This window comes from Ursus maritimus, unplaced genomic scaffold (assembly GCF_017311325.1).
Source record: "Ursus maritimus isolate PB19 unplaced genomic scaffold, ASM1731132v1 scaffold_11, whole genome shotgun sequence".
Taxonomy (NCBI): domain Eukaryota; kingdom Metazoa; phylum Chordata; class Mammalia; order Carnivora; family Ursidae; genus Ursus; species Ursus maritimus.
In genome coordinates, this window is record NW_024423453.1 from 59,928,652 (window position 1) to 59,944,519 (window position 15,868).

The following is a 15,868-nucleotide window of genomic DNA, read 5'->3' on the forward strand; positions in this document are numbered from 1 at the left end:
GAACTCCCCTGTGAAACTATGTGCACATGGTAATGTTTGAGGGCAAATTCTCCACTTCTTTGAAATTTAATCCAAGTTTTTTTTTATATATATAAGAAATCTGTATTTGGATCTGTAATAGGAGAACAATGGCCCCCCAAATATCCATGCCCTAATCCCCAGAACCTGTGATTATGTTGTGTTGCATGGGAGAAAGGACTCTGCAGGTGCGATCAAGGGTAGGGACCTCTAGATGGGGAGATTATCCTGAACTGCTTAATCTTTCGAGAATTTAAAAGTGAATAACTTTTTCTCACGGGTCAGACTCAATGTGAGAGAAACTTAACCTGCATCACCGTTGCTGGCTTTGAAGGTGGAGTAAGGGACCATGAGCCCAGGAATATGGGTGGCTTCTGGAAGCAGGGAAAAAGCTCTCAACCGACAGCCAGTAAGAAAATAGGGACCTTGGTCATACACCGACGAGGAAACAAATTCTACCAACACAGGAATGAGACAGCAACAAAATCTCTTCTAGAACCTCTATGAAAGGAAACAGCCTGCTGATACCTTGATTTTGGTGAGACCCATATTGAATTTCTGACCTAAGAACTATAAAATAATAAATATGTGGTATTTTAAGCCACTGAGTTTGTGGTAACTTTTTATGGCAGCAATAGAAAACGAATACTTACCTGGACAGAGAAAGTCAAATTTGATAAATGTATTTTATATGAAATTGACTGTTTTAGCTAGATTTTCACATTTATTTTCATAGGATTACACAGTAGGGACTCACGATTTTTCAAAATTTTCTCAATTTATTTCTCCTTTGTTATTTGTTATTTTGTGTATTTGTACTTTCTTTTTCTTTTTGGGGGGTTTGGCAGAGCCATCTGAGTCTTTATTTGGGAAAAGACAGTTTTAGTTGGGGACGTGGGCAAGAAGGGGTACCCAGGGTGACAGACTGCCTCCAAGGGTAGGTGGAGGACTGGGACTGAGCCTCAGGTAGGGCTCTTGTTCCTGATGCTCCCCCGCACAGCTCCTTCCCCCAGAGGCTCTATGGTAGTCACAGGAGGGAGGAGGCTGGGAGGGACCACAGTGGCTATTCACGTGGACAGGACATCGGACGGCTTGGACACCAGCTTCCCACTGCAGGTCTTGATCGTGTTCACAGCCAAGATCAGTTCTTGGAGGAACTGACACAGCTAAAGGAACTGGAACCCCTGCTGGAGCTGAAGCTGGACTGGCAGGAGCTCAGGCCATAGCTGAGGCTCGGGCTCAGGGTCAGGAGGACTCTGTAGGCGGAGCTCAGCCCGCGTGAGTAGCCGCTGGTGGCTTTTGCATGGATATTCATATTCCACAGCCCAGACTCCGGCTGGCTCTCCTCGGCCTCCAGCAGCTTGCGGTAGGTGGCGATCTCCATGTCCAGGGCCAGCTTGATGTTCGTGAGCTGCTGGTCCTCGTACAGCCGCTGCACCATATCCTGCTTGGCTCCGATCCGCCACGTTGGCATTGGCGTCCTTAACAGCCAGCTCCTGGCTCTGCTTAGCATCAGCGGTGGTGACCTTCAGTGAAGCCCTCTGGCCTTTGAGGCCCTGGAGTCAGCTGATCTTCTGGTTCATCACGGAAATCTCCATCTTCTTGCTACCGAGGTCATCCCCAGGCTGCCCAGCCAATGCCTGCAGCTCCTTGTACTTGATCTGGTACATGGTCTCGGCCTCAGCCCAGCTGCGTTTGGTGACGTCCTTGACCTCAGCGATGATGCCGTCCAGGTCCAGGGAGCAGCTGTTGTTCGTGGACAGCACCACGGACGTGTCTGAGATCTGGGACTGCAGCTCACGGATCTCCTCTTCATAAGCTGCCCTAGGAAACCGATCTCGTCCGCCAGCCCTTCCCGGCAGGACTCCAGCTCTACCTTGTTCATGTAAGCTTCCTCCACATCTTTCTTGATGCGGAAAAATTCATCCTCCATGTCTGCATGCTCTTTGATCTCCTTGTACTTATTTCTGAAGCCCTCCACCAGCTCCTCGCTGTTGCCAAGCTCCACCTGCAGCTTCCGCTTCTCCTGACCAGGTGTGTTCTGCTGCCGCCAAAGGTGGTTGATGGAGCTCTCCAACGTGCTGTCCGTGTTGCTCCGAGCTGGATTCTGCTGCAGGAGGAGGCTCCACTTGGTCTACGGAATTTTGTTCTGAGGCTCCAGGTGCCGCACCTTGTTGATGGAGGCAAACTTGGTGAGGGTCTTGATCTGGTCCTTCTTCTCGGTGTTGCACAGCCTGGATGTTGGGGTCTGCCTCCCTCTTAAGGGGGCTCAGCAGGCTCTGGTTCACTGAGACGGCTTTGATGCCCCCTATCCCCCAGCCCTGCTGTAGCCCCTGACCATACTCACGCTGGTGTCTAGACCACCCCGGGAGCTGCTGCTGCTGCTGCTGCTGCCGCCGGCGGGAGAAGGCTGGGGAGCGGATGTGGGCTCCAGGTGTCTCGGGTGCGAGGGGGCGGGAGGTGAACACCTCTAGGACTTCTGGGTCACCCTGGTGGAGGTTGGAGTGGAGGTGAGGAGGCTGAACCTGACAGAGTGTTTGAGAAGGAGCCAAGAAGCTACTTCTAGGTGGGGATCTCTTTTTCTCTGATTTAATTAGCTACGTTTTTGGTTTTGGCTACTTTTAAGTCATCTGAAACAGCAGTCTTGCATGAGAAAGCAAAAGGCCCTGTATTCTTTATCTGATCTTTGCCACTAGACTGGCCCCATTCTCAGTGATGTTTTCAGGGGGACTGGGCCAGTCTCATCTTCCGCTAAATCCGTCTTTGCAGAAATATCTTATAATTCTTTTGAACTCGTCTCTCCTGCCAGACTTGCTAAATTTGGCAAGGAAAAACCAATTCTCACCAATATTTTGAGTTTTTTCCCAGGTGAACTCTCTCATAGGCTCTATCTGCATGTGATTCGTATTGAAAGATATTATAGTCTACAGCTAATCAAATAACAGTTAATCACGTAATCCATCATGGCATATCAAGCATCACCAACTTTCCAGCCTGCAGTATCTCTTTTCTTGGTGATCACCAACTGACCACAAAATTAGTATTTCATATCTTAAGCATTGTTAAGGTAGCTGCATGTCTAGATAGCAACTCTGTAGTTTGTATATTATGTTAACAGTATAACAAATAAGATGACTTTGAAAAAATAAAAGTGCGTTTGTCTCTCTTACAATACTTCAAGCATAAGCAGTCCAGGTTATGATATGATAACTTTGTTTCTTTTCTTGCTCTGTAATAGTCCCTTGGTCTTGCTCTGGTCTGTATGGCTGCACATGGCTTACACTACTCCTTCTAGGTTCTGCCTGAGGATTGCACACGTCACTTCTGCTTATGTTCACCTGGCAGAACTCAGGCACATTCCTGCATTCCTACCTGTAAGGGAGAATGCAAAATACAGGGTTTATTCTCAGTGCCGGTCTGTCTAGATGAAACACAAGGAGAGTCTAGGAACTGCAAAAGGGGAGAATGGATAGTGAGGCCTATTGGTGGCAGATGCCATCTCCTTTTTCTCATGATTTTTTCCCCCCATTTTTTCCCTTTAAAATGTGAGGGGTTTTTCTTTTTTAATTTCAAGGCTTAAACATGTCCCCCATAGTAAGTATTCATACTGAGAGATATTTAAACTAGGTGTTCTTTATATAGCTTTTAGGTTTTTTCCCTCTAATGAAAATAGCCCTTTCATCATATATTTTATATATAATAGTAATCACTGTTTAAAAAAATCAGCCAATGAAAGAGAAATATCATCCAAAATTCTTGCACATTGAGGAAAAATACCATCGATGTTTTGATGACTACTCTTTCATGTACCATTTTTAGAAACATACACGGACACTCCTTTTCCCAAAGATTTCCAAAGATGGTCATCTAATAATTCTGCTTTTACTTTATAAGCTTTTAAAAAATGCAATTTTCTTTTTTGTTCATTGCCTCTTCTTCCACCAACTGAATAATCCTGGGTATCAGTGTTACCAGTTTGTTGTGTACCTTGGCTTACTTTAATTTATGGTCAAATGATTATATGCATTTGCATATTTACATATATTCATACACATTTGTAGTTGTATATATATTCAAATATTTTTGGCATTGTTTGGTTTAGAAGAGTGGGGTAATATATATATATTTCTCTGCCTCTTACCTTTCTCACTTGATCACATATTGTGGAAATGTTTTTAATCCTTGATTATAGATTGGTAAAATCTCTTGTAATTGCTGTGTGGTATCTCATGGTATGGTTGTACCACAACTTATTAAAAATTTTTACCCATTAGTAAGACATCCAACCCCCCCCCCATTTTTGTTCCTGCCCTAAAAAACTGCACTAACTATCCTTATCTACTAGTATTTTATTTCTATGGTTTAGATGACCGGTAACAGAGATGTTGATTTGAAGGGGGTCTATATCTTCTATTTTAGCAGATATTACCAGACTGCTTTTCCAAAAGGCCATAACAATTCATCCTTTCTCCAGTATACTTCCCAATGTCTCCATCAGCATTGGTGTTCCGCTGTTTTAAATCTTACCAATATCAATGTGTTACCTACTTCTACCTTAAGTTTTCATTTTGTAATCATTGAGAGTGTATGCATATATTTATTTATTTATTGTGTATATTGTATAGCTGTATTTATTTAATGAAAAAGGAGACACAAACTTATTTTACATTGCTCTTGGACATTCAAAGTGCGTGTCTGCTGTGGCTCTATGTAATCGGTGTACATACTATGGGTGTCAAAATCAAATACACGCATTTGATTGTAAGAGATAATTTTCCTCTAGCGGTTTATGTTTCTCTTAAACCTTTAGGAGTCTGTAGGCTGCTATATAAATGGTCTGAGTGCTAGGTGAAATTTTTTTAATGTAAAGATATACAAAATTGTAGCTACTTGTTTCTATGGGGATCGAGAGAGAAACTGTGAAATAAATTTGGTTGTTCTTGCGGCATTTTAAACAAGCAAAAAAAGTTAAACTGTCTATAAAGACACTGCATTTATAAGTTTTATTATTAAATCCACCACTGCTTTGCTGACTAATAAAATGGAAAATGTGTGCTTTTATAGGTTTATAAAAAGGCAAGCTATAGTTTCATGAAAAATATCTTGCACCGATTGAATACAGGTGGCTACTTGTTTAGACTTTGAAGATGTAAAGACTTAGTATAGATGTCTGAAAAAGGTAATATGGCACAATAAAAAAAATCTTCCTTTCTTTGCTCATCAATCCTTGGGGTATTCCATGTCAAATAAACGCTACAACAATTTATAGTAAAAGTACACAGTGGAAGTGCCAACGTTAACACTCCTTAGGACTGGATACCTGCCAGATTTTTCACACCAATATTTAATGTGAACTAAAATGTCTTTTCCATTGGAAGTGTGAGAAGGCGCTTGCTTTCCTATATTTGGCAACACGCTTACGTGAAGTATAAAGTCAAATGCCCGTGATGTTCTCTTTATTTCAACCATGATAAATTGTGTTCGTTTGTTTAAGTGCATGTGGCAGCTTTAGTGTTCCAACTATAAATTTTGGTTAACTTCTATTGACATGCTGTATTAAACTTAAGAAAAACAAATTACACTTCACCCGTTTTAATTGACTAAATGTGTCAAAAACACAGTAAGTATAACACAAAAGGTCAGAGCCTTCGTCTACACTGTAATGGGTGTCATGGCAGGGATCCAACTTTTCTTGTACATTTCATTTTTCATGAAGTTTTAGGACAAGGCATACGTTTAACATTCACTTCCACTTCTCATTTGTACTTCAAAGTTTATCATAGGCTGTGTGACTACCAAGAACACTTTTCTCTCGTGCTATTTAAAGTTCTCTTCGCATTGACGTGTGTGCCCAGGGGATACTGATGTTCTCCTGTAAACAAGGCCTTGAGAATGGACTCTGGCATCCTGAGGGCCACGGTGCTGGTGTATAGCACACCCATAGATCACTGCAACGCTCCCTGGGAAAGACCTGGTTTACATATCTAGTCCCCGCTTCTATGACTGAGCAAGCAACACTGTGGTCAGGTGCCAGATTAAACTTGGCATCCTGGATTCCCTTGGGATCTGATGAAAGTTACCAGTTTTAATTCTTTTGCTCTATGGCCAATCGATTACATCAATCTTTATTCCTTCAGTAATTTATTAGCTTGATGCCTGATGATTAAATAATATTAATTAATCTCTCTCTCACCTGCTGCCACCACCCTCTCTCTCTCTTTTTTTTTTTAATTTTTTAAATTTTTTATTTATTTGATAGAGACAGCGAGAGAGAGAACACAAGCAAGGGGAGCGTGAGAGGGAGAAGCAGGCTTCCCGCTGAGCAGGGAGCCCGATGCGGGGCTCGATCCCCGGACCCTGGGATCATGACCTGAGCTGAAGGCAGACGCTTAACAGCTGAGCCACCCAGGCGCCCCATCTCTTTTTTTTAGTTACCCCTTGGTAACTAACCCCTTGGTGTGGTATCTTTTCATCTCCTGTCACAAAATTAGCTCCTTTTCAGGGGTTCAGACATTAGTTTCCAGTGTGAATTTATGTCTGGAAAAAACTCAAAACGGCGCAGGTGTTTGCAGAATGTTACGTTGCAAATTGGAGAAAACAGAGATTCTGAATCTTAAAGTTCATTCCATTCTCATCACTATTTGTAAGCATCTCATTCCTTAGTACGTGCATTTCAGCAGAGAAACTACAAGTTTTATATTGGCAATAAGAGGAGACTGTCTATTTGTTCAGCTTGGATCAATTCAGGGGTAGAAAAAATGAGCAGTCATCCTTATCCAAGAAGCTCAGAGACTGCCCAGTGGAGCCTAATAAAAAGTTTCAATTCTCCTTAAAAAAAGGAAGAGATCCATCTTTCCAACCCAGGGGATCACTGTTATCCTGAAGATTCCCTGAGAGCGAGTCTGGTTCTAAATTACAGTCGGCAAACTTTCCGAGAAGCGCCAGCGCGGAAAACTTTTAAGCCTCGAAGCCCATGTGATCCCGGTCTCAACTACTCAGTCCTGCCGTTGACAGCATAGCCATTGATACTACGTCAGTGATGACTGTGGCTGTGTTCTAATAAATGTTTATGGACGATGAAACTTGAATATCATATAAATTTCACGTGTCATGAAATAGTCTTCTTGCCTTTTCCCAACCATTTAAGAATGTAAACACCACTTTTAGCTTTGGGGCTGTGCAAAAACCATTGGCAGGTTGGATCTGGCTTCAGGGCCTCGCATGCCAGCCCTTGCTCTAACCTCATATTAATTTCTAAAAAGCCCAAGAAATTTAAAGGAAGTTGTTTTTTTTCTTTGAGAGAGAGAGAGCATGTGTGCATGTGCACATGCAGGAGCCGGCGGGGTGGGGGTGGAGCGGTGGGGGAGTGGGGGTGAGGCAGAGGGAAAGGAAGAGAGAGAATCTCAAGCTGACTCCACTGAGCCCGGAGCTGATGCAGGATTTGGTCCCACGACCCTGAGATCATGACTTGAGTCTAAATCAAGAGTCGGTGGCTTAACCGACTGAGCCACCCGGGCGCCCCAGGAAGTTTCCTTTTCCAATGATGTTGCTCTGGCCCTCTCGTACATGCAGTATTCTCTTCCGTACAAGGAGAGTTTCTCTCCCTTCCCTCATTTTTTTTTTTTTTTTGTTCAGATGATAAATATATCGGTATTTTGGAGTCCAGTCTGATGGGACTAAGGTACAGCAAATGCTGTTGATGCCTCGTCCGTATCTGTTCAGTAGCCACCGTTCCTCTGCCCGTCCACTCTGCTGCTTTGTGCAGCAGGCGTGTGAGATTCTGTAGATCGTCTCTGACCACTGGAGTGCGTTTGGCCTATAAGGACGGCGTGCTGGGAGTGCTGAGGCATTAACGTCCCTTGGGAGTAGCTCTTGGGCAATGTCTGATAGAATTGGAGGGTAAATATCCGTAGCTAGGGAAATCTCTGAGGCATATTCTGCGTTGTCTCCCTGGGTTCTTCCGTGGGATTGGAGCTCCAGGTGCTAACAGCTGTAGCCTGGTCGAATATTTATTGGCCTCCTTCCTTTCTCTATTTCAATTCCCTACTTCTTTTCCTGGTGCTTCTCAGGATTTCCTCCCAAATAAATCACTTGCTTGCTAGATTCTCAAGAAATTGCATATACTTAAATTCAAAACCAGCCTTTTGCAATGAAGGCCACTGGCTTAGGTTATAAATGTTAAGTCCTTGCTTTCTTCTCTTGAGTTTAGGCAGAGCTTGCCATCTGTCCTTTGAGTATGGCAAGGATTTTCTCTTCTCCTCTTTTGTCTTCAGCCAAAGGGAAGATAATCGTAACTAAGGGCCATCAAGTAGCATTCTGAGAAGTGGTATGCTGTCTCCACCCAGGTCATAGTGATTGTTGTGACCCGTACAGTATGACACATGACACAAGAAAATAGTTCAGAGGGGACATTGTGTATCCTTCACCTCCTCCCCTGTACCAGCCCATAAATATATCAAACAAAGACTATTTCTATTGACAGCTCACTTTCTCTTTTCCATTACGAAGTGCAGAATTGGGATGAATTAAAATGACATGGTCTTTTTGAAATCCAAATCCTGGATAAATTTCACTCTGCATCTAATCTACAACAGATTTCCTTACTGCCCCCCTGTACTCCGACCTATCTGTTCACTTTTCTTCCAAAGCACCTATGTTTTATGGTGCTGGGACCAATATTCCCAGTCATTCCTACTATGATTCCTAGTTATTCCAAATAACAATTACTTTTATTAAAATTCTTAAAAGTAGTTAGTTTTTCCCCCTGATAACCCTCTATATATCTTTCTTTCATTAGCAGGAAGCATGGATATGATTTAGTAGCATTCCTCCTACTGGCTCCTGTTTTTGAGAGGTACAACACTTTCGCTACTTGCGGTGTAAGTGGAGAAGGAGTAGGGGTGACCAGAAGCCTTTTTAGGGTAAAATTTTCATGAAGAAAGAGGTACAAAGTGGATGTATATATGCAAAGGAGAGACGCTAGGATTCTTTTTATAGCAGCAGAGAGTGGTAGCGGTAAAAGCATCGAGAATGTTTGAGACAGAGTTGATAAGATGAAAAATTATTTCAGACAGACCGAAATAGAAGCAAATTTATATATTAACCAAAAGTTTGTACTTTTGGTAGAAGGTTCTACTACTACTTCAATGCCAGTTTTTAAAAAATGCATGTTTCAATGGATAATTATTGTTATATTAACTCCCGATCCCTATGAATATGAAATCAAAGATAAAGAGCTAATCTGGGACTCCTACCTGAAGAGCATGTCTTCTGCCCATTTTGTGACTGGATATTTTGGGTTTTGGGTGTTGAGTTTGATAAGTTCTTTATATATTTTGGATACTAACCCTTCATCAGATATGTCCTTTGCAAATACCAGGGGACTGTTTGTAACTGTCTTTTTCTTTCCTGAATCATTTTGATCAACTTCTGAACCAAACTGGCTATCTTAATTCAGTGTAGGTTCAAAGTCAAGTCCTAAACTGTCTGAATGCATCTATTCCATTTTGAAGTGTGTAAGTATGCCCTAAAGGTATAATTCCTGGTCGATCTCTGGTCTTCCTTATTCTCATCTTAGCCTTTCACATCGTCCTCCATGCCAAACTACCTCAGATATTTTTGGTCCCAGTAGACCTGAAGAGCATGTGACTCTTGATCTCAGGGTCGTGAGTTTGAGCCCCATGTTGGGTGTAGAAATTACTAAAATAAATAAGTAAACTTTAAAAAAAATTAAAAAGAGTTAATCTTCCAAATATACCAAAAACTCTTAGGACAAGGAGGGGCACTTTTTAATTTGGTTTTTTTTTCCGGTTTGCTGAGGTAAAACTGACAGCATTTTAAGATATTTAAAGTACATTTTTGAATTATGACATCATTGAGTTTCAAAATAATCCATATATGGAGGTTAAATTATGGCAGAGGCTTGTCGTTGAGGACTGCTTCCTGACAACGTATCACTCTAGTCACATGAAGACAGGAGGCAATTTGAAGACAGGACATCTATATTGTGTTTAGGGATTTAGTTGCCAAGTGTTGCTCTTAATATTCTAAAGAATATCCATTTACCAACATTCAGCCCAGTTTTCAAGTTTCTTTCTGGTCATTTGTATAATCTCTCAGATTTTTGCATTACAGATGGATGTCCACCACCCCAAGATCACGGCCCATCTCACTTCATCCTTCCTTGGGATTTTCAGCTGCACTTCATCATGTATCATCGCCTGTTAGTCTGCGCTGGTCACCCCACCTCACACTTCATCACTTCTTGCACGCTTTGTGAGTTCTTTGCTCTGCTCCAGAATCTGTCTCCATTGTTCACTAATTCATTCCATATCAACCAAATGTAAATGAACCAAACTTTAGTGGTATCTAGATTAGTTCTTTCTAATTTATCGAAACAAGACTATGGCACATTATAAAAAGGAATGATTTCTATGATAAAATGTGGTCAAGAAAGTATTGCATATAATACTATATACTTTCCGGGCTTTATTCCTCTTTATATTGACTCTATAAACTTGAGCAGGCAACTTATCACCAGGCGCCTTTATTACATTAAGCTGAAAATAATAGAGGTATTTGCTGTTGCCCTGTTGAGGTGTCAGCATTATGAGTTGGACATGTTGCTTTTGGGGACGCTCACTTAGCAGATTTTTGCTTTGACTACATTTCACTGTATTGAGTGTCATTTTGGGGGTCATCCTCTTACCTCAAACAACTAGGTAATTTCCTCCCTTCCGAATGACCAATCCAGGCTGAATGTTTGCAAACTTATTTGGATCATCTGAAAGAAAATCTCTATACAAAAATAAAAGTACTGCTGTTATATGGTTTACTATTGATTTAAGTAGATTTTCCTGAGTGAGTGATTCCTTCCAGCTTTCTGATGTAAAGTTGCTAGCAATAGATTTCATTATATAATGGAATTGGTCATAGCAAATGTAATATTTTTATTCATACTCTTTATGTTTTACCCATTCAGATTCTCATGTATCCTATGTGTAATTTCCAACTCTTTGCTAATACAATGAACTCAAATTACCCAAGTAGATTTTTCCACTACTCTGAGTGTCTCAGTCTATTTAGGCTTCTAGAGCAAAATTCTGTAGACTGTGTAGCTTATAAACGACAGAAATGCATTTCTCAAGATTCTGGAGGCTGTAAGATCCAAGGTCAAGGTGCCAGCATGGCTGTATTCTGGTGAGGGCTCTTTTCCTGGCTCACAGCTGGCAGTTTTGTCTCTGTGTCCTCACATGGTAGAAGGGCTAGGGAGCTCTTTGGAGCCTCTTTTATAGTCCCATTCATGAGGGTGTTAGCCTCTGAGTTAAGCATCTCCTTAAGGCTGCACCGCCTAATAACGTTATCTGTGGGGGTTAGGATTTCGACCTATGAATTTTGGGGAGACACAAAATTCGCTCATAGCACCATGTCCAGTAGAATCAAAGGTGGTACATTTAGAAGTTCACCATCCCTACGAGGGGATGCAAATCTTAGCTTGCCATTGAGTTTTCTTGTTTGTTTGTTTTGTTTTGTTAAGTAGACTCCACGCCTGCAGAGAGCTCAACACGGAGCTTGAACTCACAACCCTGAGATTAAGACCTGAGCTGAGATCAAGAGTCAGATGCTTAACCAGCTGAGCTGCCCAGGTGCCCCTGCCATTGAGTTTTAATGTGGTTTAGTAGAGCCTAAGGGAGACCAGTCAGCAATTTCAAGATATAATGTGAAGGGGTTGTGATTTCTGATGACATCATTTTAATAATTCTAGAAGTTGTATTTATGGTTATGTGGTATATCCCATGGATGTTTCTAGCTCATTATTCAACTAGTCCTAGAGAATATGGAACTTATACTATTAAAGTAGGGAAAAAACATGCCTATATAAGATATTTTAATTATTATTTAGGAAAGTATTTATTATTTAGCGCAATATTAACTTAAAGGTCAAAAGGCCGCAAATTTAGGATTACTTACCTTTACCAAGTCCTCTTCGGGTACCTCATTATTGCCTAGGTACTAAATTGTGACATTAATCACATCTGTTACAGCTAAGCAGGCAGGTGTGTGTGGTCAATTTTTAATTTTGTTTTTATTTTACTCCTGGTCTGTAGAATTTACGATTTTGTTTATTCAGAGGATGATGAGAAAACCCTGCCTTTGGAGTACTCCATAAAAATTTACAGAGACAATGCTTTTTTCTTTAGTCAAAATAATGCATTTCATTTACTTTAATGACCGCCTAAGTTTGTAATTGGTTTGCACTTTGAAGCACTTTGGTATTTGTTGGTGGTTTTTAACTTAAGGTATGCAGGTCAAAATACAAATGGGTTGATAAGTCTGACTTTAGAATCCGGCCTTTTAGATTTCATTTTAGTAACCCAAGAAAACAAACGTTGACGTTTGCCGAATGAGGGGATCGATGTTATATAACCAAGTATATACAGAAATATTTTTAGATCTATCTGGGGTGACTCGGAATTAGAACTGCGTGAATTTTTCAAATTGAGACTGGCAGTGTGGCATTGATATTTCTAAGTAAGCAACTGAGGGAGCATGCTAGAAGAATTCTCTGTAATCTCTGACTGCATGCAGACGTAAGACTTACTTTATGATTGGATTCAGATGGAAAGGATCAGATGTCTTAACTGATGAATTTTAAAGACCCACAGCCAGTCTACAAAAGCCCGGTGCTGACCAAGAGGAGTCTAAAATATTATCTATACTATTTTTTTTAGCAAATATTTTTTGAGTCCCTTTAATGTGTTAGGCACAGGTGATGGAGATATAAACATAAAGGAGACACTATCCTTCCTCAAGGATGGCACTGCGTGGAAATAATAAAAGCAGTAGTAGCAAAAATAGTAGTAGTTACATTTACTGAACACCTCAAGTATGTCCACTACTTAACTGCAGTTATCTCTAACACAACAGTTCTGCAAAGTATCATTTGCTCTGGCTTGCCAGCGAAGAAACAGCCCCAAAGTGGTTAATTAACTTGTCTGAGTCCACAGAGAGCAAAGAGAGAATTTGCATTTGAACCTTGTTCTGATCCCAAGGTCTAAGGTCACCATTTTAAAAATACATGGGTCAGATCATGTAGATCATTTAGGACATTCCAAGTAGTTCAGATTTTATTCTGAAGGCTATTGAAAGCTACTGATTTTAAACAGCATACGGCATGCCAGGATTTGGGTTCTAGAGAGAAACTTCTGACAATAGCATGGAGAATGGAATGGAGGGGCTTGAGACGGGAGGCAAAAGCCATTGCAAGAGCTAAGGTGGGAGAGACTGAAGTCCTTCTTAGGACACGGCTGTGGGAACGAAAAGGAAGCAAATGAATTTAAGACATACTGAAGAGGGGGTGGGTGCAGGGATAAATCAAGGACTACTTCCAAATTAGAAGATGGTACTGTTTGGCTCCATTTTGTGAATAGGAAATACAGAAGGAGATTAGTTTAAAAAATTGTATTGAAAAATTGTCCAAACTCATTATAAAACTTAGAGCAGTACAAGAAGGAAAGGAATGGAAGTTAAATGTCACCCCAAATCTCAGAGCTCAGAAGTATTCATTATTAACTTTTGATACACTTAATTCTGGACATATTTCTATGGGAAAAAATATATATATAGAAAAATAAATTACAGGATTCACTCAGCTTTAGATGCCTGATTCTTTACTGAAAGGGATATTAGTTCCTAAAAGCTTCCTCTAAAGTTAAGACAAAAGATTATAATACGGTTGAACAACATGGTTTGAACTGTGTGGCTCTATTTTTGCATGGATTTTTTTTGATAGAGTAAGGCACTGTAAATGTATTTTCCTTATGATTTTTAAGATAACATTTTCTTTTCTCTGGCTTACTTTAAGAACACAGTATATAATACACACACAAAATATGTGTTAATTGACTATGTTATTGTTAAGACTTCTGGTAAGACTACTAAGAAAATTAGTAGTTTAATTTCAGGGAAGTCCAAAATTATATGTGGATTTTTATTTTTAATTTTGCATCTCACCTTTATTTATTTTTATTATTAGTTTCAGGGGTAAAGTTTAGTAATTCATCAGTTGCATATAACATCCAATGCTCATTACATCAAATGTCCTTCTTAATGCCCATCACCCAGTTATCCCACCCTCCACCCCCACCCCTCTAGCAACCCTCAGTTTGTTTCTTATAGTTAAGAGTCTCTTATGGTTTGTCTCCCTTTCTGATTTTGTCTTATTTTATTTTTCCCTCCCTTTCCCTATGATCCTCTGTTTTGTTTCTTAAATTTCACATGTAAGTGAAATCATATGATAATTATCTTTCTCTGATTGGCTTATTTCGCTTAGCATAATACCCTCTAGTTCCATACAGGTCATTGTAAATGGTAAGATTTCACCTTTTTGATGGCCGTGTAATATTCCATTGTATATATGTACCACATTTTCTTTATCCAGTTTTCTGTTGATGGACATCTGGACTCTTTCCATATTTTGGCTATTGTGGACATTGCTGCTATAAACATTGGGGTTCAGGTGCCCCTTTGAATCATTATGTTTGTATCCTTTGGGTAAATACCTAGTAGTGCAATTGCTGGGTTGTAGGGTAGCTTTATTTTTAATTTTGTGTGTGTGGGGTCACGCCCCTAATTTCTGCTCTGTTCAAGGGCCAACTTGATTCTGGTTTTGTAATTGCACATTACTTCTCTAAACAGTGTCCTATGGATTCAAGTTCAATTTTTAATGTGCTGAATTTAGGTGCTCACGGGATATCCATATGGAATTGTCCTTTAGTCAGATGCATTCGTGGTCTTGGATCCACAGCGAGATCAGGGCTAGAGATGTTAAGTCAGGAGATGTTATCGTATAGGTGAAAGTTGAACCCCTGAGAGGGTCACTAACACTGAGTTAGCATGTAGAGTTGATGAGGCCTGCAGTAGAGCCTTTGAGGGTACTCACATATTTAAGGAGGGGGAGATATAAGACATGACTCTCCAAAAGTATTTATGTAGGTAGAAGAAAAACAAAGAGATATGATGTTATAAAAGCCAGGAGAGAAAAGAGTTTGAAAAAGTTCTCCATAGTTTTGAATGCTGTAGAACAATCAAGAAAGATAGAGTAACTAATTATCCACTGGCTATAGAAATTAGGGAACAGCATGAACAACAATTTGGTCTCATCACGAACAGTTTTTGTAGATTGGAGAAAGAAACCGAATTACAGTGAGTGAAGAAGTAAGTGGGAGGCCACTCTCAACCAACTTGGTCATGAGGGTCCGGGGAAGCTAGAGAGATTGCTTAAGAAAGACACAGGGTTGAGAAAGGGCTTGCTTTTTCACATGGGAGGGGTTTGAATATATCATATGCAGAGGGTAAAACCCCAAAAGGGGAAGAGGCTGAAGGCAGAAGCAGAGCTGATTGGCAGAGCAGGGACCTGAGTGGGTGAAAGATGTGGATTGCAGGACGAGCTTTGGGCAGGAAGTGGGCATCTCATTCTCTGTGATAGAAGGGACGTAGGTATGTAGATGTATTTACACAGGAAAATAGGGCTTTGAGAAAGTTCTGCCTAAATGAGTTGTGTTTTCTGTGTCAAGAAGAGGACAAGATGATCTGCTGCAAATGAGAATGACAGTTCGAAAAAGGAGTTTGAAAATAGTAAATGTAAATAGTAAAGTTGTTTGTGATAACGGGAAAAGGGGCAGATGAGGAATATGTAAAGGACTGGTGATTGGCTCCAAGGGCTCGATCAGCATTGGAAACCATAAATCTTCCCGGTGCCAGATTTTATGGCTGTGTGATTTCCTTTACAGACCACAGATGTAGCAGAGTAGACTAATGGTTAGATTGAACCATGGGTTTTCAGTCCTTA

General features: G+C 40.6%; 1 pseudogene; it reads right to left on the reverse strand.

The window, feature by feature from the left end:
• Window positions 1–1,085: 1,085 nt before the first annotated feature.
• The window catches only part of LOC103675975, a 15,360-nt pseudogene continuing 577 nt past the window's right edge, over window positions 1,086–15,868 (reverse strand).